This window comes from Manis pentadactyla, chromosome 11 (genome assembly GCF_030020395.1).
Source record: "Manis pentadactyla isolate mManPen7 chromosome 11, mManPen7.hap1, whole genome shotgun sequence".
NCBI classification, from domain to species: Eukaryota; Metazoa; Chordata; class Mammalia; order Pholidota; family Manidae; genus Manis; species Manis pentadactyla.
In genome coordinates this window covers 67,874,943-67,901,184 of record NC_080029.1, presented here as the reverse complement: position 1 = coordinate 67,901,184, position 26,242 = coordinate 67,874,943, and the positions used below count along the sequence as shown (strand labels likewise).

Sequence of the window (26,242 nt, the reverse complement as noted above, 5' to 3'; positions counted from 1 at the left end):
ACATACCCCCTGAACTACAAAGAGCGGTTTCCCCTATCAGAATGCTATAGGTAAAACATTCTATCAACTTTTTTTTGTTAAGCAAAGCAGAGTGAAAGTTTTTATTTGCTTGGTTCTTGCTCCCACCATAACAAAAAACTGAAAGGCAGAGACACAATAGCAAAGCAGAGAACAAGCTTCATCTGAATATACTCCATGGGAGAAAGAAGTGGGCCACAGAGTCAAGGTAGACAAATGCTTCTACCAACTTTTAAAAAAGAATTTTCCAACTCTCTTGATCAAGCTTGTTATCTACCCTACTGAGGTACTGGCAACAAGCTTCCCTTTTTCCTCAATCATTCTACTTTGGACCAAGCTAGAAATTCAAATTATGTCTAAGTTTATTAGTGGACTCCGTTACTTTTAATATATTTTACTGTTATTTATTTATCTTTGAAAAAAGAATGAAATTTTTTGTAATATGGCTAGGTATAAATTTTTTAAAAACTGCCTAAGTGGGAAAGTCTTCTACATATAAGTGACTTTCAGATTATTATTTGTTTTGCTTTTTCTGTTGACAAGATTATTTGGGAAAGTCAGCAACAAAAGAATGTTGACTAAAATAGAAGATTACTGCACTATCATAATATAACAAATGGCTTTCACAGTACTTTACAATTACAGGGGGAAAAAACAGCTTGTTATTATTGGAAAGTAAACTTTTGTTCTTAAGACTGGTATGTTTCTTGTAACCATTTTTTTAACCCCCAAGAGATATTTTGAGTTTTTTAAATAATAAAAACAAGCTGATTACAAATAATAAAATACATTTTTGCAAGCAAGTTTTTAAGAACAACACATTAGATGAATTTATTATTACTCTTCCTCTTAAAATTCAATGCAGTTTTACTAACCAACTAGGGCAACTACTGACGACCAGGTAAGCTATTTAAAATCATCACAAATTCAGAGATTACTACTACAAGAAAAAGACATACTTAGCTATGCAATGTGATTTCCACTAGCAGAGGTCTACATTCCTTTATCAAAACCCTTTAGGCCTGATGTGTTCTGATAGTTATTACTCAATACAGCACAGAGAATACAGTTAACAAATCTGTAACATCTTACTATGTTGATAGATAGTGACTGCACTGGAGGAATCGAGGACTTGATAATATGGGTGAATGTTGAACCACTGTGTCATGTATCTGAAACCATCATAAGATTGTATAACAATGATACTTTAATTTTTAAAAAGTTATTACTCAAGTGTATATATCATATGTTATGTAACACCTCAACCAACGCAAACTGCAGCAATAAAAAATCAAACAAATACAATGAAGTACATGAGTTTGCAGTATAAGGCTCAAGTACCTTGAGATAGCCTCATGTCACTTCAGATAAAGTTTCTGTTGTCAAATGGTTAACAAAAACCTTTTGATTTCCAGAACTTTTGTACTGCAGAACTGTAAATGAAAAGGAGGAATAATAACCACCACAAATATTTCTCAAGTATACTATGTGTCAAACACAGCTTTATATATTTAAGTGTATCAACTCACTCCTCAGAATGATCCTATGACTTAGTATTACTTCCTCTACTTCACAGAAGAGACAAATGGCTTACAAAGAGGTTAAGTAACTTGTCCATATCAGAAGAATAGCAGTGAAGGCACTACTATTTAAATCCATGCAGTCTCACTCCAGATGCAGAGTACCTTCTCCTGCTCCCTAATCTATACACTATAAAGCTACTCAACAGAACGGGGAAAGAAAATCAGCTAAAGGGCAGGGGCTGACAATCTCATGAAATCAGTTCCCCCCTCCTAAACCCAAAGCGGACTTCAAAAACTCTGCCTCAGAGTTAGAAAATAAATCTTACATAACTTAGACTCCAGGCAGCCATGATAAAACTACTTCAACTGGCGGTCAGGATAAAAAATATTTGCCAACCCAATTTCATATTAAGACAATTGCAATTCTAAACCAAATCAGTGTCCTCGTTTTGCCACTCATTAGACAAATGCCACTGGAATGTAAGCTCCAGAAAAGTTATAAATATTTGTATTTAGTTCACTGATGTACTTCTATTACCCAGAACAGTGCATAGCATTATGTAAAAACTCAATAGATATTTGTCAATGAATAAATGAAAGTCATAGGTACACAGTTCCTCAGTTTTCTCAACTGTAAAATATGGTAATGGCCATATATGTACAATCTCTTGCTGAATTTCAAACATGGAAGTACTTAATTCATCTATATAAATGATACTACTGCTAAAAGAACGCAGAGGTTCTTCACTTGCATAAGGAATTAACTTTGGTTAAATAAGTGTGTTTGTGATTCCAGAAATTTTGTTTCTCTAATCTATGTTCATTCAGCACATTAATGATCGAAATTAAGAAAATATTTAAGACATTTAAAAACTGAACATCAGTAAGCTGAAGGAATCCTAATTTCAGAGTTTCAGGTATTTATACCCACATTTATTGTTACAGTACAAAAATTCCAACCAATATACAGCTATTTAATCTAAAATTTTAAATTTCTAAGGGGTAAAAAACCTGAACACAATCCCTGATACATATTTAACCTTAGGAAAGTCAATGAAGAAAACAGTAATTTTCTTGGAAGTCCCCTTAACAGCTCAGTTAGCACTATTAGTTAATACAAGTTTCTACAAAATAGATGTCTGATTTGGCCACAGCTACCACAGCTGTTGGTATGGCAAGATACTCTGAACTTCAGTTCTCTGGAATTCAAAATGACATCTTTTCACAAGAAAGGCTTACATGGAGAAAGACAAATACCAAATATTTCACTCATTTGTGGAGTATAAAAACAAAGCAAAACAGAGGGAACAAAAAAAAGCAGTAGACTCATAGACACTGAGAAGGGACTAGTAGTTCCCAAAGGGAAAGGGTTGGGGAGGGTGGGTAGTGAGGGAGAAGGGAGATTACTATAATTCAAAATCACAACACAGGTAGGTTCACTGGGACAGTAGTATAGCACGAAGAATACAATTAATGACTCTGTAACATCTTACTACGTTGATAGACAGTGACCACAATGGAGGGGGTGAGGTCTTGATTATATGGGTCAATGTTGAAACCACTGTTTTGTGTATGTGAAACCATCATAAGACTGTTTATCAATGATACTTTAATTTTAAAAAACCGTACAAAATGTTTAAATTTACACCTTTTCAAAAAAATCTTTGATAAGAATTAAAACTTGGTTAACAAGTTACTTAGTTATCTTTTCAAGAAGGATAGCTTTTTAAGTATCTACAGGGAAATAGTATTCATATAACTAATTAGCTCATTAAAACCACATATAAATATAACAAAACAAGAGTAGACTGCTCATGCAATTCTGACACAAGGAATTCTAATAATTCTAAATTTGTTGCACCCCTTTAAAAGTAATGGATACTTAATATATGAATAGATGAGAGCTAGGCATATAAGTGAACAATCTTAAACTCTTTAAAAATTGAGAATAATTCAGGAAAACTTGGTTATTAATTATAAAACATAATCAAGATATATGATCGTTTGTACTGGCTGTTAACAATTTCATACACACTTCTTGTATGTGAAAACATACTATTAAAGAGATCCTTTCTTTCTGATACTTACATAAACATATGTAATGATGATCTGTTTTGACTTATGTTTCTGGTTTCACCTTAAGACTTACAAACACAATACGAAACTTGATAATTATTCCAAAACTGGTAACTGTCAGTTCAAATGTCCTCTGGGGAGTAAGTTTTCCTTTCCCACCACTAACAGATTTTACAAATATCCCTTGTTCACATTAATATCCTCCTCCATTTTTCCTGTTCAAATTCTACCTATCTTTTAAGATCTAGCTTAAAAATTACCTGTTCCATTACTTACCATACACATCCCCATTCTGGTTCACATCTTTAGTATTCGCTTAGAAATTCTCAGCCCTAACCAGGAGCCTAAGATAAACTAGGACAGTAGAAAATGATCTTCCTTAAGAGGAGCGTAAAGTATAAAATTTCCTGCTTCTTTATCTTCCTTTTAAAAAATATACATTAGGATTCACTGGACAATTGCACTTGAAGGACAGGTATTCTAAAATTTTAGGAGCAATACTGGCCACCTGTGGACTGTGATAGGATGGACACACAGAGGTAAGTTTTTCCATGTAAGAACTGCCCCAAGTTCTGTTTAGAAATGATGTGCATTTGGCTGAAACACCTTTAAGAACCCAGGTATTTATCAGGAATCTAAATATTGTTATCAGTAGCTAAACAGGATATATTTGCAAATTAAGTAAATACCTAAACAAAAAGGTAATACATCACTATTCCTCTATTTCTTACATGTTCTATACTGTGCAGAAAACAAGTTCCTTGAAAACAGGCCACATCATTACATCCTCACAGCACCACAGCATCTTGCAAATTTTATTTTCCATCCTGTATAATGTGAGCTAAGTATGTGTTGCATAAATTAATGTTTTCCCCAAGTCTAGAAAACAGAAAAAAGTACCATTCATTCTGGCTTACACCTATTTTTTTTTATGTAACTGACATATATAGTCCCATTCCTAAACTGACAATATCAATGACTCTTTTCAGTAGTGAACTGTGCTAATTAATTGGCATTTAACTCTCAAAGGGGATAAGGATCAATGCTGAATTTTAACACTCATACTCCTTACTTATTTTCTGTTTGGTTGATCTGATTTTTGATGTGACTGGTGTTAAAGTCTTCTAAAATGAATGCACTTCATTCCATTTCCCCCTTTAATTGTTAGTACTTTGTTCACATATTTAGGTGCTCCTATTCTGAATGCACAGATATTTATAGTGGTTATATCCTCTTGTGGGACCAACCCCATTATCACTACATAATGTCCTTCTTTGTCTCGTTACTTTGTTTTGAAATCTATTTTGTCTGATACAAATACTCCTACTCCTGTTTTCTCATTATTTGCATGAAATATTTTTTTCTATTTGTTTTTAGTCTCTATAGGTCTTTGGGTTTGAAGTGAGTATTTCATAGGCAGCATACAGATGGGTCTTGTTTTTTTTATCCATTCAGTAACTCTGTCTTTTTTATTGTTTCATTCAGTCCATTGACATTTCAGGTGATTATCGATAAATATGAACTTATTGCCATTGCAGGCTTTAGATTTGTGGATACCAAAGGTTTAAGCGCAGCTTCCTTACCATCTAACAGTCTATCTTAACTCACTTATTATGCTATTTCAAACACAATCTAAGAGTTTTTTTCTTCTTCTCCCTTTCTTCTTCTTCTTCCTCTTCCACTCTATATTTAGCTGTCATATTCTGTACCCTTTGTGTATCCCTTGACTAACACTGTGAGTAGTTTATTTAATTTTTTATTTGCTTAGTAATTAATTGGTCTACTTTTCTTTACTGTGGTTTTATTTGCTCTGGTGACAGCTATTTAGCCTTAGGAGCACTGTCATGAATAGCAGTCCTGTTAAGATACACTTTAGAGATTGTCGGTGATGAGTTCCCTGAACTTTTGCTTATCTGGAAATTGTTTAATCCCTCCTTCAAATTTAAGTGATAATTTTGCCAGGTAGAGTGTTCTTGTTTGGAGGTCCTTCTGTTTCATTTCATTAAATATATCAAGCCACCCCCTTCTGGCCTGTAAGGTTTCTGCTAAGAAGTCTGATATTTTTTCCTTTATATGTGATCTTTCATCTCTCTGGCTGCTTTCAATACTCTCTCCTTGTCCTTGATCTTTGCCATTTTAATTATTTTATGTCTTGATGTTACCTTCCTAAGGTTCTTTGTGTTGGGAAATCTCTGCACTTCCATGACCTGAGTGACTATTTCCTTCCCCAGACTGGGGAAGTTTTCAACAAGTATTTCCTCAAAGACATTTCCTATCCCTTTGTCTCTCTCCTCTTCCTCTGGAACCCCTATAATGCAAATACTGTTCCATTTGGATTGGCTGCACAGCTCTCTTATTATTCTTCCATTCCTAGAGATCCTTTCTTCTCTCTGTGCCTCAGCTTCTTTGTTTACCTGTGCTCTAATTTCTGTTTCATTTACTATCTCTTTTACTTCCTCTAACCTACTTTTAAATCCCTCTGTTGTTTCATTTCAGATACTGTACTTTTCTCTTTTTTGAAACCATCCCTGAGATCCTGCTTTTTCTGTAGCTCTATGAGCATGTTTATGACTTCTATTTTGAAATATTTATCAAGATCAGTGATTTTGGTTTCACTAAGCCCTCTTTCTCGTGTTTTCTTCTTGTAATTTTGTTTGGACCATATTTCTTTGCCATTTTTTTGGTTTGTTTCCTATGGAATAACAACTTTGTGTAGGTGGTGCCCTGAAGTGCCCAGAAGCTCTACTCTCTGGAGCTGCTGTGTGCCTAAGCAATGGTGCTGGTCACAGGCAAGGAGAACCAGTGCCTCCAGGAAGAAAGAACTGGCTGGAAGGGTGTCCTATCTTCCTGCCTGTAACACACCTACCTCCACTGCTAGGTCAGGGGCGGTAGGTGAGCGGGACTGGTGTCTGCTGGGAGGAAGGAATGGCACGCTGCGTCCTTCAAACTGTCCACCTTTCTTATGTCCCAGGGGGACCGGTTTTGAGTACCTGTTCTCCATAAGTGGCTGGAATCTCAGTCTTTCCAAGTATTCCACCCATATTTGCTTTCCAAACCCACTAATCTCCAGAGCACCATTTAATGTGGGTTCATGCTCCTGGAGCAGATCTTCAGGGCCCCTTCCCATATTAATTATTTTAACACACATTTATTTATATTCCCCCATTAGAAAGTTAGTATCTACAAGTAGTGCCTGACCCAACACAGGCATTTAACAATTACTAGATTAATCAAGTAGATTTTACCAGGTAGATCATGACTAGCCCATGATAAACACCTATACTCCACTAACTAGCAACCTACCAAAATTTCAACATACAAAACAAATTAGGAGGCTTATTACAAGAGTCACTACAGAATTTTTTTCAAGAGTTAAGCACATTTAAAATAATTCAATATAACATGAGAGAGTCAAACTTTGAAGACTGAAATTATTAAAACTTCCTCCTTATAGTCAATACATTAAATACTTTATTCTGAAGAAACCTATCTCCTATTATAAATTATTTTTCTTCTACACAAGAATCTTCCCTTTCCTTCCCCCTTGCCTACACACACACACACACACACACACACACACACACACACACACACACACACACACACAAAATATGACTGTCACATTCATTATGTTTCAGATACTTTAAGTGGTCTAATATCAATGTCTTTAACTTCAAACTCTAAAGACAGATTCTCAAGCTTCAGTAATATACAGACCCCTTAAGAAGTAGAAATGTTCCTGCAGTTTCTAATATTTACAAAAAATCTTATCATAGCATTATTTAAAGCTATGCATACATAAAGCTTTACATGAACTCTTTATGCATACAAATGTTAAATAAATATAAAAGAAAATAAACTAAAAACGAACTATCAAACCTCCGAACAAAATTCAATTTAACAAGAACACTTCAAAGTATGAACGGCATAGTTTTGGTGAATTTAAATCTCTGCTCACAACAAGGAAACAAAACCACCATTAAGCTTCTCTGGAATGCCTGTACTACTAAATGCCTCATGTTAAAGCATGTAACTTTTCTCATTTTCACATTATTATGAAACGTAATTCCACATGCTAGAAATCATTTGGTCTTCACTTAACTTAAAAGCTTCTTATTCATTAAGACTATCTCCATTTTTTCCCTTTAATATTAGGCCCCAAAAATCAAAACAGTATTACTTGACACCACCAAAAACACATACAAATGCAAATTCTAATTCCAGAGTCAAGTGACAGTAGTCAATTATGATTCAGATGATCCAAAACATGTTTAAGATAATCTACCACTGACATTAATGATTTATAAGAAATACATATTTCTAAGACACATTTGGTCTTCATCCACAGTTCCTGAAATAAGTGTCCTGTTATTAATGAAGGTGACTTCTGAATTCTACAAAGGGCAGTGGCTGGTTGTCCAGAAGGACCAACCATATGATTACATGGTTAGAACTTTCAGTCCCATCAACACCTCCCACCCCCGTCCTCTTCTCTAATACCCCCACTTCCCTTCCTACATCCAGGTGAGGGACTGGAGGTTAAGTCAGCAAATGACCCAATGACTTAGTCAATCATGGCTATGTAATGAAGTCTCCATAAAAACCAAAAAGAACAGCTTTTGGCCTTTTTCAGAGCTTCCATGCTTAGGGAACCAGAAAGCTTCCCCGTGCCACTCAGCAGGAGCCCCAAGCTGCAGGAGAACAGAAGCTCCTTTGTTCAAGACCTCGCCTGAGGTGTCTTCCAGCTGTTCTGTATCCTTATAATATCCTTTAATCAACTAGTAAACACACATACATGTTTCCCTGAATTCTGTGAGCCACTACAGCAAATTAATGAACTCTAAGGTCACTGGAACTTTGAGTCAGTAGCTGATTGGTTAGAAGCACAGGTAACAGCCTTGGGCTTGCTACTGGAGTTCAAAGTGAGGTTTCATTCTTATAGGACCGAGTAAGCCTATGCAATCTAAGTGAATAATTGAGCTAAGTTCTTGGATATATAGCTGCTGGTGTCTGAGAATTCCTTCTTGGAGGTTCAGGGAACCTCCCTCCCATGTCAAAATTGGGTCCAGGAACTCTAGAAGAATACTAAAGTACTAAATGTTTTAATTCCAGAGCACTTTCAGACCTCATTTGAAAATCATATGCTCACTGTATGATCCTACCAGCAAATAAGCAGTGAAGAGTTCCCATTATCTCTGATAACCTCACTTATCAGAAAGAAGTTTCCAAAAGCTAACTGTGGAATTATTTTGCAAGGTTAAAAATATCAGATTCATCTGTCCAAAATTATTTCAGGAGTAATGAAAACTGTATCCTTCAGAAGGGGACTTTATTATTATTGTTGTTGTTGCTGAAGCATCTGCATATTGCTTCACACCACTCCCAGAAGCAACATGACTTAAAAGGCCATAAAAAATTTGTACTCAGTTTCAGAACCCTAACACTCCTTTCTCAGAAATTATTATAGGGAACTAATGAACTCCAAAAAACAAACAAACAAAACAGACTCATAAACACAAAAAACAGACTGGTGGTTGCCACAGGGGTGAGAGATGGACAAAACAGGTGAAGGGGTATAAAGAAGTACAAACTTCCAATTGTAAAGTAAGTCACAGGGATGAAAGTACAGCATAGGGAATACAGTCAATAATATTGTAATATCTTTGTATGTTGACAGATGGTGACTATACTTACAGTAGAGATTTAGCAATGTATGTAACTGTCAAATCATTATGCGGTATATCTGAAATCAATGTAGTATTGTATATCAACTACATTTCAATTAAAAAAAACTGACTAAGATAAGGAGCATTGATAAAGGACACTAGTCTGGGAGTTTAGAGACCTACATTCTAATCCTTGTAACTAACTAGCATTATAACACCTTATCTCTCTTGTTTTCAGCTTCCTCATCTGTCAAATGAGAGGGCTGGATTTAGGTGACCTTTTAAAAAATCCTCTAGCTATAAATGTTAATTCCTATGATTAGCATTTCAGGATTCTAAAATAACATTTCTGGTATTAAAATGGTTAGCATGTTATTTTGACACATCAAAACTAAAACAGCTAAGGTTTTCAAAAATGCCGTAGGAACAACTGTCCATCTAATATTATGAATAAAAATGTACAAAGCTTCAGATAATTATATTTTTACAGTTTTCTAGTAAGAAAACCTTATTAAACTATCACAATTAAAAAAAATTTCTTAAAGTAGAAAATAATTAAAATCTCACATGAAACTACAGGTAGTGAACCCTTATGTGCTACCCAAATCCCACGTCAGAAACAAAGGTTTATTGTCCAGCTGCTGAAAGTACTGCTGAAAAACAGCCTTCACCTGTCAGGTCTTATCAGGAATTGCCTCAGCTAAAGATAGCTGCCTGCGTAAGAGGCCTTCATTGAGTAACTGATCAACACAGGGACCTAAGGGCCCAGCACATCGCACAACTTTGGACAACTCTGAAGGTCATCCCAGATTCAGATTCAGAGTTCTGTAAGACGTCAACTATGGCCTCTGTTGATACTGTATTACACCCCAATTTATCCCTTTGCTTCTTTTGCATTCCTTCCTCAGATGCTGATCCTAAGAACATTCCCTAATAAACTTCTGCATGCTTACTGCAATCTGAGTCAGCTTCCCCTGGTGACAGGAATGATCCAAGAAAGCAGGCTCTAAAATGAAGTGTTAGAGTGGCAGCACCTAGCCACCCAGGTAGCAGAGCACCCCATCACTGGGGGTGAGTAGAACAGAGAGACCCTAGCACAAAGTGTCAGTGCAACTGTTAATAACTTTTGCTGGTGGTCATCTGGATTTTTCCAGTAAAAGTGAATGCAGAAGTTGGCAAACTTTTTTTAAAAGACCAGTTAGTATTTCACATTTTTCATTTGTTGTAAAAAAATTTTTCAATGAAGCATGACAAAAACAGCAGGCCTAGGACCAGATGTGACCTGCCAGCCAATTTGCCTGCTCATCCAATAGAAAGTGCAATGTATCAGGCATGTGAGAAATGCAAGAAAAACAGTAATTATAAAGACCATGAAATTGGGTTTCTGTTACTGAAGGCAATGGCCCTTTTGGGAAAAAATAAAACAGTAGGTGAAAGTAAGTACTAGGGAATTAAAAAAGCTAAATGTGAAAGCCACAAAAAGGCTAAGGGTCAGGACCAGGACTTAACCATAAGTGGCAGAGCTCCAAAAGAAGTCAAAATCTCAATCTAGGCAAGTCTGCAATGCCAAGGTTAAGGCCTATACAGGAAAAAAAGGAAGAATTGGAACCCTGAGAAAATGGAATGAGGACATGGGTTAATGAACCTGAAAATGGTCAATCCCCAGATTCCTTTGAACCCTGTGAGCTTGAAGAAGGAAATCATACATCCTTACTAAGTGCTAGTATGGAAGTACTAGTAGCAAGAATAGGAGACTGGAGACCCCCAAAATTCCTTCATAAAAATAATAACACTAGCAAAAGCTGTAATTAACTTTTTCAGAATTCTTGAAAATAAAAAGGATTACAGCAATCTGGGTAGCATTTATCCAACAATATTGCTAAGTATCAGTAAAAACAGCAAAATTTGTGGCTTTTTAATTTGCCCCATTCTCACTACACCTTGTGCCAGGTTCCATGTCGCCATGAAACCCAGCAGCATACGACCACAGGGAAAATAAGCAGCCACTAGAAGGAACAACAGGATTACAGCTCCTTTGAAATCCCCTTCTCAGAGAACTGTCACTGTTTGACATGTCTGGTAGTTCCCAGGAAGCCTCTATAGCAAATCTCTCTTTATCTGACCTGAGCTCATCCAGAGCTCATCCAAACTGCCTTTTCTCTGGGTGCCTTTGGTCAAAAGCAATCAAAGGCAATTGTCAAACATTGTGGCTACCTGAGGCAGTGGAAAATACTGGGGCAAACAATAGGATAATCAAAAAGCTGGGGAATGAGATGTCCACCAGACTTTGGAAAGCTCCAACATATTCCTGGTAATCTAGGTCATACTTATGTACAATCTGAGCACATGCTCAGGAAAGACCCGAGAAGGCCCTAAAATGTCATGTTTGGCTAATCTTTACATTCTGCAGGAAAAGGAAGTTACAAGTTGCAAACTGCCTAGTGTGCAGAAGGCATGTCCCAACACACTGGAAGACTTACATGTTCCAGGTATCCAAGAAAGTCTCCGCCTACTCATTAGCTTAACAACTAAAGTAACTGATAAGGACTTTAGTAACTACACAGAAAAATACAGACTTTAAAGTTATTAGTTCCATAAAGTCACTAAAAAAAACAGTAACAGCAACAGTAAGTCTGGGGAGAATTTTACTTCTATAGCTGCTACATTATTGAAAAATGTCCAGTTTTCAACAAAAAATGATGAAGCATGCAAACAATGGTCTACACAGAGGAGTGGGGACAGGGTTTGTGTGTGTGTATCAGTTAATATAAACTGTCCCTGAGGAAGCCAGACATTGAACTTACTAGACTAACACTTCAAACTAGCTATTTTAAGTATCTTAAAACTAAGGGAAACCAGTCTAAAAAACTAAAGGAGAAGATAAGAATGTTTCACCAAATTGAAAATATCAGTGGACAAAAATTACTTTGTAAAAAAGGACCAAACAGAAATGACTGATTTGAAAATATATTAAATAAAATGAAACATTCAACAGAGGTGCTCAACAGTAGATATGAGCTAGCAAAAGAAAAATTCAACAAATTTGAAGACAGGTCAAGATTAGCCAATTTGGGGAACAGAAATAAAGAATGAAGAAAAATGAACAGAGCCTCAGAAACCTGCAGAACACCATAAGCATACCCCCCCCCCACATATTAGAAAAGAGAAAGAAAGGAACAGAATACTTGAACAAAGACCAAATATTTCCCCAATTTGATGTAAAGCATTAACATACAAATCCAAGAGGCTCAAATGTCTCCCATCTTAAGAGTGGCATAAAAGAAAGGGTCATGTGTGCACATGTACAATTTGTAGTTGGTAGCAGGAATATAAAAAATTCCCCATCTGATGGGTTTCTATTTTCTCTGTTAAGCAGGAGGTAAAGACATCTGCTGAGTTAGAAGGGGAGGTGGTAGAGTTGAAGATTACTGTAGAGTAATAAGCTGCCTTGCATGCTCCTGAAATTTTCTAAATCAGACTCAAAATCTGATAGTTTTGATTGGGCATTGTTGCCTAAGTCATCAGTCACGTGGTTTCATGTATAACTGTCCCCCAAAATTCATGCATTCTTACAATTTAAAACAGAAAGTGTTCAATCTAGAGAAGAACCAATAAAAAGAGATGAAAGCCTTGATCTCAAAAAGATTTTTAAAAGCACACCATACCAGAAGAAGAGAGTCTTTAGAACCTGGGAATACTGAATTTAGCAATGTTATTATCAAGTGAAACTTGGTTATACCAAAAGAAGTGAAGACAGAGTCTTTAAAGATATTTGTATACTCACATTTTATCAACATTATTTCACAATAGTCAAAAGGTAGAGGCAACCCAACTGTCTATCAAATGATACATGGATAAGAAAACTGTGATATATGCATACAATGGAATATTTTTCATCCCTAAAAAATGAATGGAATCTTGATACATGCTACAACAGGGAGAACCTTGAGGACATACTAGTAAGTACAACAAACCAGCCACAAAAATATGAATACTGAGTGATTCCACTTACATAAGGTACCTAGAATAGTCAAATTCAGAGCTATAGATGGTAGAATGGTGACTGCCAGGACTGGGCGGGGAGAGGGAGGGGAATGGGTAATTACTGCTTAAGGGGTATAGAGTTTCAGTTTTACAAGACGAAAAGAGTTCTGGAGATAGACTGTGGTGATGGTTGCACAATATGAATACATTTCATACCTCTAAAGCATATACTTAAAAAATGGTTAAGCTGGGGGAACCCTCCTACACTGCTGGTAGGAATGTAAATTAGTTCAACCATTGTGGAAAGCAATATAGAGGTTCCTCAAAAAGCTCAAAATAGAAATACCATTTGACCCAGGAATTCCACTTCTAGGAATTTACCCTAAGAATGCAGGAGCCCAGTTTGAAAAAGACAGATGCACCCCTACATTTATCGCAGCACTATTTACAATAGCCAAGAAATGGAAGCAACCTAAGTGTCCATCAGTAGATGAATGGATAAAGCAGATGTGGCACATATACACAATGGAATATTATTCAGCCATAAGAAGAAAACAAATCCTACCATTTGTAACAACATGGATGGAGTCAGAGGGTATTATGCTCAGTGAAATAAGCCAGGCAGAGAAAGACCAGTACCAAATGATTTCAGTCATATGTGGAGTATAAGAACAAAGAAAAAACTGAAGGAACAAAACAACAGCAGAATCACAGAAACCAAGAATGGACTAACAGTTACCAAAGGGAAAGGGACTAGGGAGGATGGGTGGGAAGGGAGGCATAAGGGGGTGGGGGGGAGAAAAGGGGCACTACGATTAGCATGTATAATGTGGTGGGAGGCACGGGGAGGGCTGTGCAACACAGGGAAGACAAGTAGTGACTCTACAGCATCTTAGTACGCTGATGGACAGTGACTGTAATGGGGTTTGTGGGGGGGACTTGGTGAAGGAGGGAGCCTAGTAAACATAATGTTCTTCATGTAATTGTAGATCAACGATATCAAAAAAAAAAAAAGGTTAAGCTGGCAAATTTTATGTGGATTTTGCCTCACACACAAAAAAAAACCTGGGGAAAAAAGATTCAGTTATAGTATTTTTTGTATGTATTAAAGGGCAGCATAAATGACATACTTTATATTTAAAGAAAAACCTTAACTAACCACTTTTATCTTTAGAGATTCAATTTACATCAAAAGAAATTTGTACCAGATGCCATATATGTGTTTATTCCAGATAGCTCAACAGAAGCTAAAGGTATGAGATACCCATTGGTTAAAAGAAGGGACTTACAAAAAAAAAAAGAACCTGGTTTACAAAAGCTACCATTAAAGGACACCAGAAACAGTGAAAACAAGTGTTAAACACAAGGAGACTACAAACCAGAAGGATAAACTATGGTTTCAGGAATAACTAAAGGAAAGTCAAGGACCAAAAGTTTATGTAACATTGGTAATGTGGAACACAGTAAGAAGCCAGGGATAAAGTGACTACATATACTGCTGGAAGATATATAAGAAAATTCAGGAAAGGACAGTAGACCTGAAGAAAACCACATTCCATAAAGTTCAACAGAGATGAGATTATTACCCTGCAGGTAGGCACCAAACAATATTCAGCAAAGAACAATAAACTTTCCATATAGCTAGAATTTTTAAAAATTACAACAATGGACACCTGAGACCAACAGAAGTCTACATAGGAAGTTATCTAGAGATCTCAGAGAATTATAAGCTCAGAGAACCAATTATAAACAAAGACTTAAGAAAAAGCTCACTGCTACCATCCAGCATTATAGTACCTCATTTTTAATATGAACACATACTCAGTGGTCACTAATATTTAAGAAAGATAAGAATCAAAAGAATAAAAACTTCTGAGGAAACCAACAATTCAGGGGAAGAAAACTTCAATGACAACTCCACTGAAAGAAAATGCTTTTATAAATTTAAGATAAAAGAATTGAAATATATAGTTGAGAAAGTATCTTAGCACACAGACCAAAAAGAGAAGAAAAACAAGAGACAGAAGAAAATTTTACATAAGCAGGTCCATCATCTATTGAACAGAAAAAAAGTGCCCTGACCACTTGGGACTACAACACTTCTCAAAAACAGCACTGCCTCCCCAAGGAGGGGTTTTGAAACACTGAGGGACATTTCTAGATACCCCAATAACCAACGGGTGATAGTGGCATTTAGTGCCCAGGAGTCAGGGTGCTCAAAGCCCTGCAAGCACAAAATAGTCCCAACACAAAAATGATACTACCTAAATGCCCACAGTGCCCTCTTTTGAGAAATATGGACTATGGAATAAAAAAATTTTCTCACCACTCAACATAATATGCATTTTCAAGAAATTTAGTACCACCAAATAAACAAAAGATACTTTAAAAAAATCAAATCACTCACATGAAGAAAAAAGAAAAAATTAGAACACTATCACTCTCCAAAAGCAACACTGGAAATTCAAAGACGAGAGAAATGCCTTCTAAATGTTGAGGAAACTTATTTACAACCAATCAAGTGTAAACATAAATACAGACATTTTAAAAAGATACCAGTCCCTAAAATTTACTTCCTATCCATCTTTTCTCAAGAAACAGATAACATATTTTAGCAAAACAAAGGAATAAGCCAAGTAAGGAGGTAGAATGGAATCCAGTAAACAAAATGGGGGTTGAGAACAGCAGACTGTAGTTTCAGAATAATTATTCTACAAGTTTTTTTTTAATTGAAGTATTGATATACAATCTCATATCGGTTTCAGGCATTAAACACAGTGGTTCAACAGTTAACCATATTACTAAATCCTCATCCCCCACTAGTGCAGTTATCTGTCAACATAGAAAAGATGTCACAGAATCATTGGATATATTCTCCATGCTGTACTACCATCCTTGTGACCAACTTATGATTGAGAATTTTCATGCCCTTTTATCCCCCTCACCCACCACAATCCTTCTCCCATGGTAACTACCAGTCACTCCTCACTGTCTATAAGTCTACTGCTATTTTGTTCATTTTATTTTTATATTCCACAAATAAGTGAAAGCATATGGTATTTGTCCTTCTCCACCTGGCTTATTTCACTTACCATAATACCCACTAGGTCCATCCATGTTGTTGCAAATGCAGGATCTTATTTTCGTTTTTATTTTGCTGAATAATATCCCATTGCATATTATGTATCACATCTTTTTGATCCATTCATCTCTTGATGGACACTTAGGTTGCTTCCATACCTTGGCTATTGTAAATAATGAGGCAATAAACACAGGGGTACACGTATCTTTTCAAATGAGAGATTTTGTTTTCTTCAGGTAAATTCCTAGCAAGTGGAATTATTAGGTCATATAGTATTTCTATTTTTAGTTTTTTGAGGAACCTCAATAATGCTTTCCACCATGGATGCACAATTTACATTCCCACCAGCAGTGTAGGAGGGTTCCAATTACTCCACCTTCTTTCCAACACTTGCTATTTCTTGTCTTTTGGATAGTGGCCATTCTAACTGGTATAATGTGGTAACTCACTCTAGTTTTGATTTGCATTTACCTGATGATTAGCAATGAGTAGCAACTTTTCATATGTCTACTGGCCATCTATATTTCTTCCTTGGAAAAATGTTCAGGTCCTCTGCCCATTTTTTAATTGGGTTATTTTTTGGTGCTGAGGTGTATGAGTTCTTTATATACTTTGGAAGTTAACCCCTTATCAGATAAATCATTTACAAACATATTCTCCCATACTGCAGGGTGCCTTTTTTGTTCTGTTGGTGTCCTTTGATGTACAAAAGCTTATTAGTTTGATGTAGTTCCACAAAGAGACTTTTGCCTATGTTTTCTTCTAAGAGTTTTATGGTTAGATGTTTTACATTTAGGTCTTTGATCCATTTCAAGTTTATTTTTGTGTATAGGGTTAGACAGTAATCATCATTCTCTTACATGTAGTCTGTCCAGTTTTCCCAACCCCAGTTACTAAAGAGACTGTATTTTCCCCATTGTATACTCATGGTTCCTTTATATTAATTGACCATGTATGCATAAGTTTGTATCTGGGTTCACTATTCTGTTCCATATGGGTCTGTTCTTCTGCCAGTACCATACTGTTTTCACTACTGTAGCTTTACAGCATAGCTTTAAGTCAGGGAGCATAAAACTCCCAGCTTTGTTCTTCTTTCTCAGGATTGCTTTAGCTACTCAGGGTTTTTTTGTGGTTCCATATGAATTTTAGAATTATTTGCTTTAGCTCACTTTAAAATGCCCCCAGTATTTCAATAGGGATTGCACTGAATCTGTAAATTGCTTTGGGCAGGATGGCCATTCTCACAATATTAGTTCTTCCTATCCATGGGCATGGGATAGATTTCCATTTACTTAGGTCTTCTTTAATTTCATGAGTGTCTAAGAGCTTTCAGAGTACAGGTCTTCCACCTCTTTGATTAGGTTTATTCATAGTTATTTTATTCTTTTTGGTGCAATTTGTAAATGGAATTGTTTCCCTGATTTCTCTTTCTTGTTAGTATATAGGAATCCAATAGATTCCTGTGTATTAATTTTGTATCCTGCAACTGTGTTGAATGCAGTTTTAGTTCTAATAGCCTTTTGGTGGAGTCTTAAGGGTTTTCTATGTGTAATATCATGTCATCTGCAAACAGTGACAGCTTAACTTCTTCCTCACCAATCTGGATGCCTTTTATCTCTTTGTGTTGTCTGCTTGCTGTGGCTAAGACCTCCAGTACTATGCTGAATAAAAGTAGTGAGAGTAGACATCCTTGTCTTGTTCTTGATCTTGAAGGAAAAGCTTTTAGCTTTTTGCCATTATGACGTTGGCTGTGGGTTTGTTGTATGTGGCCTCTCTTACGTTGACGTATGTTCCCTCTATACCCATTTTGTTTTCATCATGAATGGATGTTGAATTTTGTCAAATGCTTTCCCAGCATCAGCATCTATTGAGATGGATCATGTGGTTTTTATCCTTTTTGTTAATGTGGTGTATGATGTTGATTTATGAATACTTATTTATCAATCTTGCATCCCTGGGATAAATCTCACTTGGTCATGATGGATGATCCTTTCAATGTACCTTTGAATTTGATTTCCTAGTATCTTGATGTTTCCACCTGTGTTTATCAGGCATACTGGTCTATGATTTTCTTTCTTTGTAGCATCTCTGTCTAGTCTTGGTATGCTGACCTCATAGAGGGAGTTTGGAAGTATTCCCTCATCTACATTTTGGAATACTTTAAGAAAGATTAGTAACTCCTTTATATATTTGGTAGAATTCATTTGTGAAGCCATCTGGTCCTGGCTGGACTTGTGTTTGTTGGGAGCTTGTTTATCAATTCAATTTTTGTTACTGGTGTTTGTTCTGTTCAGTTTCTGTTTTTCCCGGGTCAATCTTGGAAGGTTATATTTTTCTAGAGTCCATTTTTTCTAGGTTGCCCAACTTATTGGCATAAATTTTTCATACAATTCTCTAATAATTCTTTGCATTTCTGTGGTGTCCTATGTACCTATTCCTTTTGTTCCTGATTTTATTTGTATCCTTTTTTTTTATTGGAATGTCTGACTAAGTGTTTTGTCCATTAAGTTTATCTTCTCAAAGGACCAATTCTTGGTTTCATTGACTTTTTTCCTATTCTTTCTCTATTTCTGCTCTGATCTTTATTATGTCCCTCCTTTTACTCACTTTAGGTTTCATTCTTTTTCTTGTTTCTAACTAAAACTGTGAGTTTAGTGTGTTTTTGTAGGTTTGTTCTTGTTTTTTTGAGGTCGGTCTCTATTGCTATGTACTTTTCTCTTAAAGCTACCTTTGCAGTGTCCGACAGATTTTGGGCTGTTGCATTTTTGTTTTCATTTGTCTTCATGTATTGCTTGATTTATTTTGGTTTGTTCATTGATTATTTAGAAGCATGTTGTTCAGCCTCCATGTGTTTGTGGGCTTGTTTTATGTAATTTTATGTCTAGTTTCATACCATTGTGATCTGAAAATATGCTTGATACAATTTCAAGATTTTTAAATTTAATTGAGGCTCCCTTTGTATCCTACTATGTGATCTATTCTGGACATTCCATGCACATTTGAGAAAAATGTGTCCTGCTGCTTTTGAGTGAAATGTTCTGTAGATATCTGTTAAGTCCATCTAATATAATGTGTTGTTCAGTGCCTGTTTCCTTGTTTATTTTGTCTGGTTGATGTATTGATGAATGTGGTGCATTAAAGTCTCCTAATATCAATGAGATCCAGCCTATTTCCCCCCTTAATTTTGTTACTATTTGTTTTACATATTTAGTTGCTCCTATGTGGGGTGCATAGATGTTTATAATGGTTATATCCTCTTGCTGGACTGATTCCCTCATCATTATGTAATGTCCTGTCTTGTTAGCTTGTTTTGAAGTCAATTTTGTCTGATATAAGTACTGCTACTCCTGCTTTTTTCTCCCTATTATTTGCACATAGTATCTTTTTCCATCCCTTCACATTCAGTCTGTGTATGCCTTTGGGTCTGAAATGAGTCTATTGTAGGCAGCATATAGATGGCTCATTTCTCTATCCATTCTGCTACTGTATGTCTTTTAAATGGTGCATTTAGTCCATTTACATTAAAGGTAATTTTTGGTAGGTATACATTGCCATTTTATTGCTTTGTTTTGAGTTCCTCTCTGTTCTTCCTTCCTCATACTCTTCTCTTGCTCTTTGATGGCTTTCTTTATTGCTGTGATTGGATTTTTCTTAAATTTCTTGTGTATCATTTATAGTTTTTAGGTTTGTGGTTCACATAAAGTTCAAGGATGGCTTCCTAACTATGTAACAGTCTACATTGTTGATGACTGCTCTATCTAAAAGTCTAAAAGTATTTTTTACTCTTCCTCTTCCACACTCTATGTAGTAGATGTCATAATCTTCATTTTTTATGTATCTTTTATTTTGTATATTGTTAGTTTTACTACTATTTTTTTTTCGTTTTAATTTTGTACTTGCTTGCTAAGTAATTGGTCTATCACCTTCACTGTGGGTTTATTTTCACTGGTGAAAACTATTTAGGTTTAAGAACATTTCGATCTACAAAAGTCCCTTTAACATATCCTGTAATACTGGTTTAGTAGTTGTAAATTCCTTCAGCCTTCATTTACCTGAAAAATTTTTAATCTCTTTCAAGCCCTCAAATCTGAATGATAATCTTGCTGAGTACAGGGTTCTTGGTTGAAGGCCCTTCTGTTTCAATACATTAAATAATATTTCATGCCATGCCCTTCTGGCCTGTTAAGTTTCTGCTGAGAAGTCTGCTGATAGCCTGATGGGGTTTCCCTTATAAGTAATCTTTTTTCTCTGGTTGCTTTCAATACCCTTTCCTTATTTTTGATCTTTTTTACTTTAATTATGTATCTTAATGTTTCCTGGGGTTTCTTTTTTTTAGGGGCTCTCAATGCTTCCAGGACTTGGGTTTCTATTTCCATCCCCCAATTGGGAAAGCCTCCCTCTGTCTACCAGTGGCCTAGTACACAGGGAGCTGCCAGTGTGGAAGCAGACAGAGCATTTGGCGCTCCCAAGTACCCAACTTTTTGGCCGAGGGAGTGCTGGCGAAGCATAGTCCACCCACCCTTTCTCCTGTGGAGAGAGCTCCATCCAACCCTTGCCCCTCTGGCATCCCTCCCACTGTTGGTAAATCTTTCCAACTGCCACCTCTGTTGCAGGTCTCAGTGCAACTGGCAGAGCATGCCTGTCCTCCACAAGCAGGGAGTCTCATCCTCCAAATGCTCCAAACTCTCCCTGGTGTCCAGCCCCACTAATCAACAAAACCAATGAAATGTGGACTCATGTTAACAGAGCAGATGTCCAGGGCCAGATGTACAGAGTTCCTGAGTGCTTGTCCCCACCCTGTGACATTCCTCTCCCTTCCACTCATGAGATAGGATAGAGGAAGGGAAGGATCAGTCGTGGGTTTGCCACTTTACCCTTCTCTGTATGTTCTCTTCTTCACCAGGCATATGTGATCTGTTCTGCAGTCTTCAGGTCATTTTCAGGGTTAGCTGTGTTTGCCGTAGTTGATTCCTTGGTGGGTATATGAGAGGTTCCCACCTTGCTTCCTACTTCGCCATATGTTTTCCCCTTCCTTCTACAGTAAGTTTTAAAAACAAGTCTGGATCAGAGCACGGGGATTGACAGCCTTTGGACAAGTCCTCCCCACGCCTCTCCTTTTACACAAGAGGTATAAGTAAGATTTGTAAGTCCTTTTGTAAAAATAACAATAGATACATAGAAAAATAAGCAAGTAGAAAAAAAAAAGTCGGTGAGGGGAAGGGGAACTCCAAGAAAAACAAAAAACGTGCCAAAAAGGAAAAGCAATTCACAATATACTTAACTCACAAATTATTTACATGATCATAATAATGTAAAATCTAATGATTTAACTAATTTTATTAGCCTATATTAGAATGTGGTGAAAGGAAATGTAAGAGGTGTGCTAAATACTATACTATCATAGCAGGAAGTAAACAGGTAATTTAATATTGCCTGAGAGAAGTAATAGTTTTACAGTTCTATTTTTTTTTTAAGTAAGGAAGTAAATATCAGAAGAAAGGGTTGAAAGTGGTGCTCTGGAAAGCTGGACTACAGAGACTGGAAGGTTATGGGATAAGCTATTTTGGCCATATGCAATCTAGTATTTGAGTATGTGTTTTTTCGTTACTATTTGAGAAATAATAGTATTTCATAAACATAACACTCTCAAAGAGTGTTAAAAATGAGATTTATGTATGTTGAAATGGAACAATAAATTATAGTACGAGCTGCTTTTTATTAATACAGCCATTGAATAATTATTTACTACTGCCAGGCATTTTTCTACAATCAGACATGAATCAATATAAGATGATTTATACACACACATAGATAGTTGTACCAGGTTTTCTAACTTTAGCACCATAGACATTTTGGACTGGACTATTTATGTGAAGATGGGTACTGTCCTGTGCATGTTTAGCAGTATACCTGACCTCTATCCACTAGATGTCAGTAGCACCCCCCACTCTGGCTATGATAATCAATATATCTCCAGACACTGCCAAATGTACCATGGAAGCAAAACTGCCCTCAACTAAGAATCACTGCTTTATATGCATAGAAAAAGTTCTGAAAAAGCAGGGTTGTTCCTGGAAGATTAAGATTACAAAAAAAGTCACCGCTGATGGACAGTGACTGTAATGGGGTATGTGGTGGGGACCTGATAATGCGGGGAGTCTAGTAACCATAACGTTGCTCATGTAATTGTACACTAATGATACCAAAATAAAAATTAAAAAGTTACCACTTTTTTATATAAAAAAGCAGCTTAATTTTCATATAAATTTATTACTTTAACAGTAAGACATTAAAAACTAATAAAACTAACAAAATAATTAAAAACAACTAAATACAACCACAAAAATTTTAAAACATCATAAAATCTTAATAAGTAAGAGGGTATTTGAAAATTTTTAGAGAAATCAGTATAAAAAAAAGGAAAGATAAACTGGTAATAAAAGTACTAAGAAATTCAACTTGCTATTTTATGATATAGCATTTTTTTAACAACTATATTTTTAATACATATGCGTAAAGAATCCATTTCTGAAACATCAATTTTAATAACAGAAAATACCTACATTATAATAATGTTTGCTGGGTAACTTTTCTTTTAAATAAGGAAAACAAAAAGTTGCCAGTAATCCCATCACCCAAAAATCAAAGCTATTTTAAATATTAATAGTCTTTTTCAATGTATTTTTTTAATATAGCTGATCTAGCACATTTTTTAGAACTCTGCTTTTACTTCTATTTTACCATCAGCATTGCCCAGTTATTAAATATCTTTATAAAAAGCATTATTATTTTAGGGGGAAGAGTACCCACCACCCCAGTGCATTAATCCCAAGCAGAGATTCATTTTAACTGAAATGGTGATTTATCTTATACTCCTTTTCCCAAGAGGGAGAGAAGGAAACAAATTTTTTGTAATAAGTCTGGTTTAATTATAGTATCAAATGAGGGACTGAGGGAAGAGTACTTTACTACTGATATGAGTAATTACTATTAGCATGTTTTCTCCATCTTGTGGATTTTTTTCCCTGTTTACTACAAAAATCACAATTTAGCTTATATCTAACACTTAATGCAATGTCCTCAGTAACTTCAGTCATTCAACAAATACTTAGCACACACATGTGCCAGGCCCTTTACTGTCACACTGGGTATACAGGAGTTTAGAAAAAAAAGATAGGTCCCTCCTCTCATTAAGTTTACAATCAATATCTTAAAGGGGAAATAGACAATAAACAAGTACGTTTAAAATAAAAAATTACATCAAATGAGCTTATGAAGTCTGATCCACTTTTTAAAGCTCTAAAAAAAAAAGCAACAGAACAAATGTTAGTCCAGGACGCTCTAAAACGATTATCTGACACAACTATTAGAGGCATATCATTACACTCGTCCATTGGTTTTTCTATATTGTCTTTATTCCTCTTCCTAGCTACCCCACCCCTTTTATTCTATTTCATGTTTTTCTTTGTCTTTCTCACTCCTTTCTTTGCCAAAATACCAGTAACAGACTTACTGTTGTAATGGAGCCAAGTCCAGCTAACAGCTTTGTAACCCCTTGTAACCCCTCATTTAAATTCAGATTTAAACGCAAGTCATAAAATAAAAAAGCATTACACAAAACTTGAAATTGTTTTACAACTACTAATACCAACTCTAACAAAGCAAAAAAGCAATACAATAGTTTATTTTGAGACAGCAAGGCTGGTTTTTTAATAAAGAACACAGTTATAAATGTTTTGTGAAAACAATGCAACTATCCACTATAGCTCATCCACATTAGAATACTATGCAGCTGTGAGAAAAAGTTAGCATGCTCTTTATCAACAGGTTCAGAATGATCTCCAAGAAATGATAATGAAAAAGTAAAGTGAAAAATAGGGTACATAGCATATATTTGCTTATGTGTATCTGCACAAAGAAACACTGGAGGGATATATATATGGTACTGATAAAAGTAGTTAGTAATGTGAGTCTAAGGGTGACCACGTTTATGGGAAGTGCAAGATTTAATTTTGAACCACGTGTTACCTATTCAAACAATAAAATTAAGAATTTGAAAAAGTTTTAATTAACATTTTCTAAAATCTTTAAAAAGTCTATCTAAAGATGTTTCAAAATTTCACCACATATTTATAATCATTTCAGTTAGTATTTTTAATCTTGTCATATTTAGCCTACCCTTTGGTTATTTACAATTCTTTACCCAATTAACACCAGGTACTAGTATTATCTTAAGATAGCAATAACTTATTGGTCAAAAGCAACTCAACAGCTTCTGGCTTCATTACTTACGGTTTTATGTTGAGCAAGTTATTTAATGTTATCCATGTGTCCTTCTCTCTAAAATGGAAATAACTGTACCTATGATTTAGGGATAATATGGAAATCAGAATGATTCCCAAGACCCATTAAATGTCAACAAGTGTTGTTATTAACAGTTCTTTTTATGGACATGTAATGCTTTCATCAATGTAACCAAACACTACACTGTGTTTCAATGGGATTCAATGAAAATTCATAGCATATGGAAACCCAGAAAGTTCCTGTTAAGTGGCTTCAATGTATTGAAAACAATAAAAAAATAGAAGAGCAACAATGTACATATACACAGTATAAGCTATTGTGAGTGCAGAAAAGGGAGTGATACATTGTTAAAGCTTAAAATACCAATATAAGAATGGGGATGCTAAAAGGAAACAGGTTGGAGGAATGGATTACACCATCACTCAGAGTCTTGACCATGAAAGTTCCCAAACCTGGCTGATAATCAGAATCACCTGGTATACACTTCTAAAACACAGATTCTACCTCAGACTGTGGAATCACAATGACCAGGGATAGAATCTGGAAATCTGTATTTTTAAAGAATCCCAGGTGGTAACGATTATTAACTAGGTTTGGGAGGTCTCACTCTCTAATAAATACAGTTTTTTAGTCATTCCTTTAGATGAAGCCACCAAAGAACCTTTTAAGATAAATATTTAATAAGTGTTACAAGTAATAATGTGGCTGCCATTTACTTAACAATTACTCATAAATGACAGGAAACAGTGTCTGACATCATCCACCCAAAAAGTAAATGTCAGGAGGGAGAACAGAGAATACAATTTTCAAATAGGCAAAAGATCTGACAGACACTTCACCATGTAGATGGCAGATAAGCATGTGAAAAGATGCTCAACATTGCATGTCATTAGGGAATTACAAATTAAAGCATGATCTACTACACACCTATCAGAATGGCTAAAATCCAAAACACTGACATCATCAAATGCTGTCAAGGATGTGGAGCAACAAGAACACTCATTCATTGCTGTCAGGAATCCAAAAAGGTACCACCCCTCTGGAAGACTGGAAGTTTCCAAAGTGATACATACTCTTATCATACAACCCAGTAAGGGAGCTCTTTGGTATTTACCGAAATTACTTGAAAAGTTGTGTCCACACAAAAACCTGCACATGGATGTTTGCTCTTAATTACCTCAACTCAGAAGTAATGAAGATGTCCTTCAATAGGTGAATGGGCAAACTGTGATATGTACATACAATGCAATGTTATTCAGCACTAAAAGGAAAAGCTCTATTAAGCCACAAAAGACATTAAATGCGCATTACTAAGTGAAAGAAGCCAGTCTGAATAAGACCACATGCTATATGATTCCTATTATACGACATTCTGGAGAAGAAAAGGAAAAAAAAGCAATAGTTCCCAGGAGTTTGTGGGGGAGGGAGGAAGGACTAGGTGGAGCACAGGGGATTTTCAGAACAGTAAAACTGATCTGTACACTATAAAGGTGGATACAGATTATAAATTTGTCAAAACCCAAAGAATGTACAAGATAAAGAGAATACTAATATAAACTATGGACTATGGTTAATAACGATGGGTCAAC

General features: G+C 35.7%; 1 protein-coding gene across 3 annotated transcripts in view; it reads right to left on the bottom strand.

The window, feature by feature from the left end:
- The window catches only part of STRN3 (striatin 3), a 98,799-nt gene that overhangs the window by 64,351 nt on the left and 8,206 nt on the right, over positions 1 to 26,242 (bottom strand). The window lies entirely within an intron of this gene.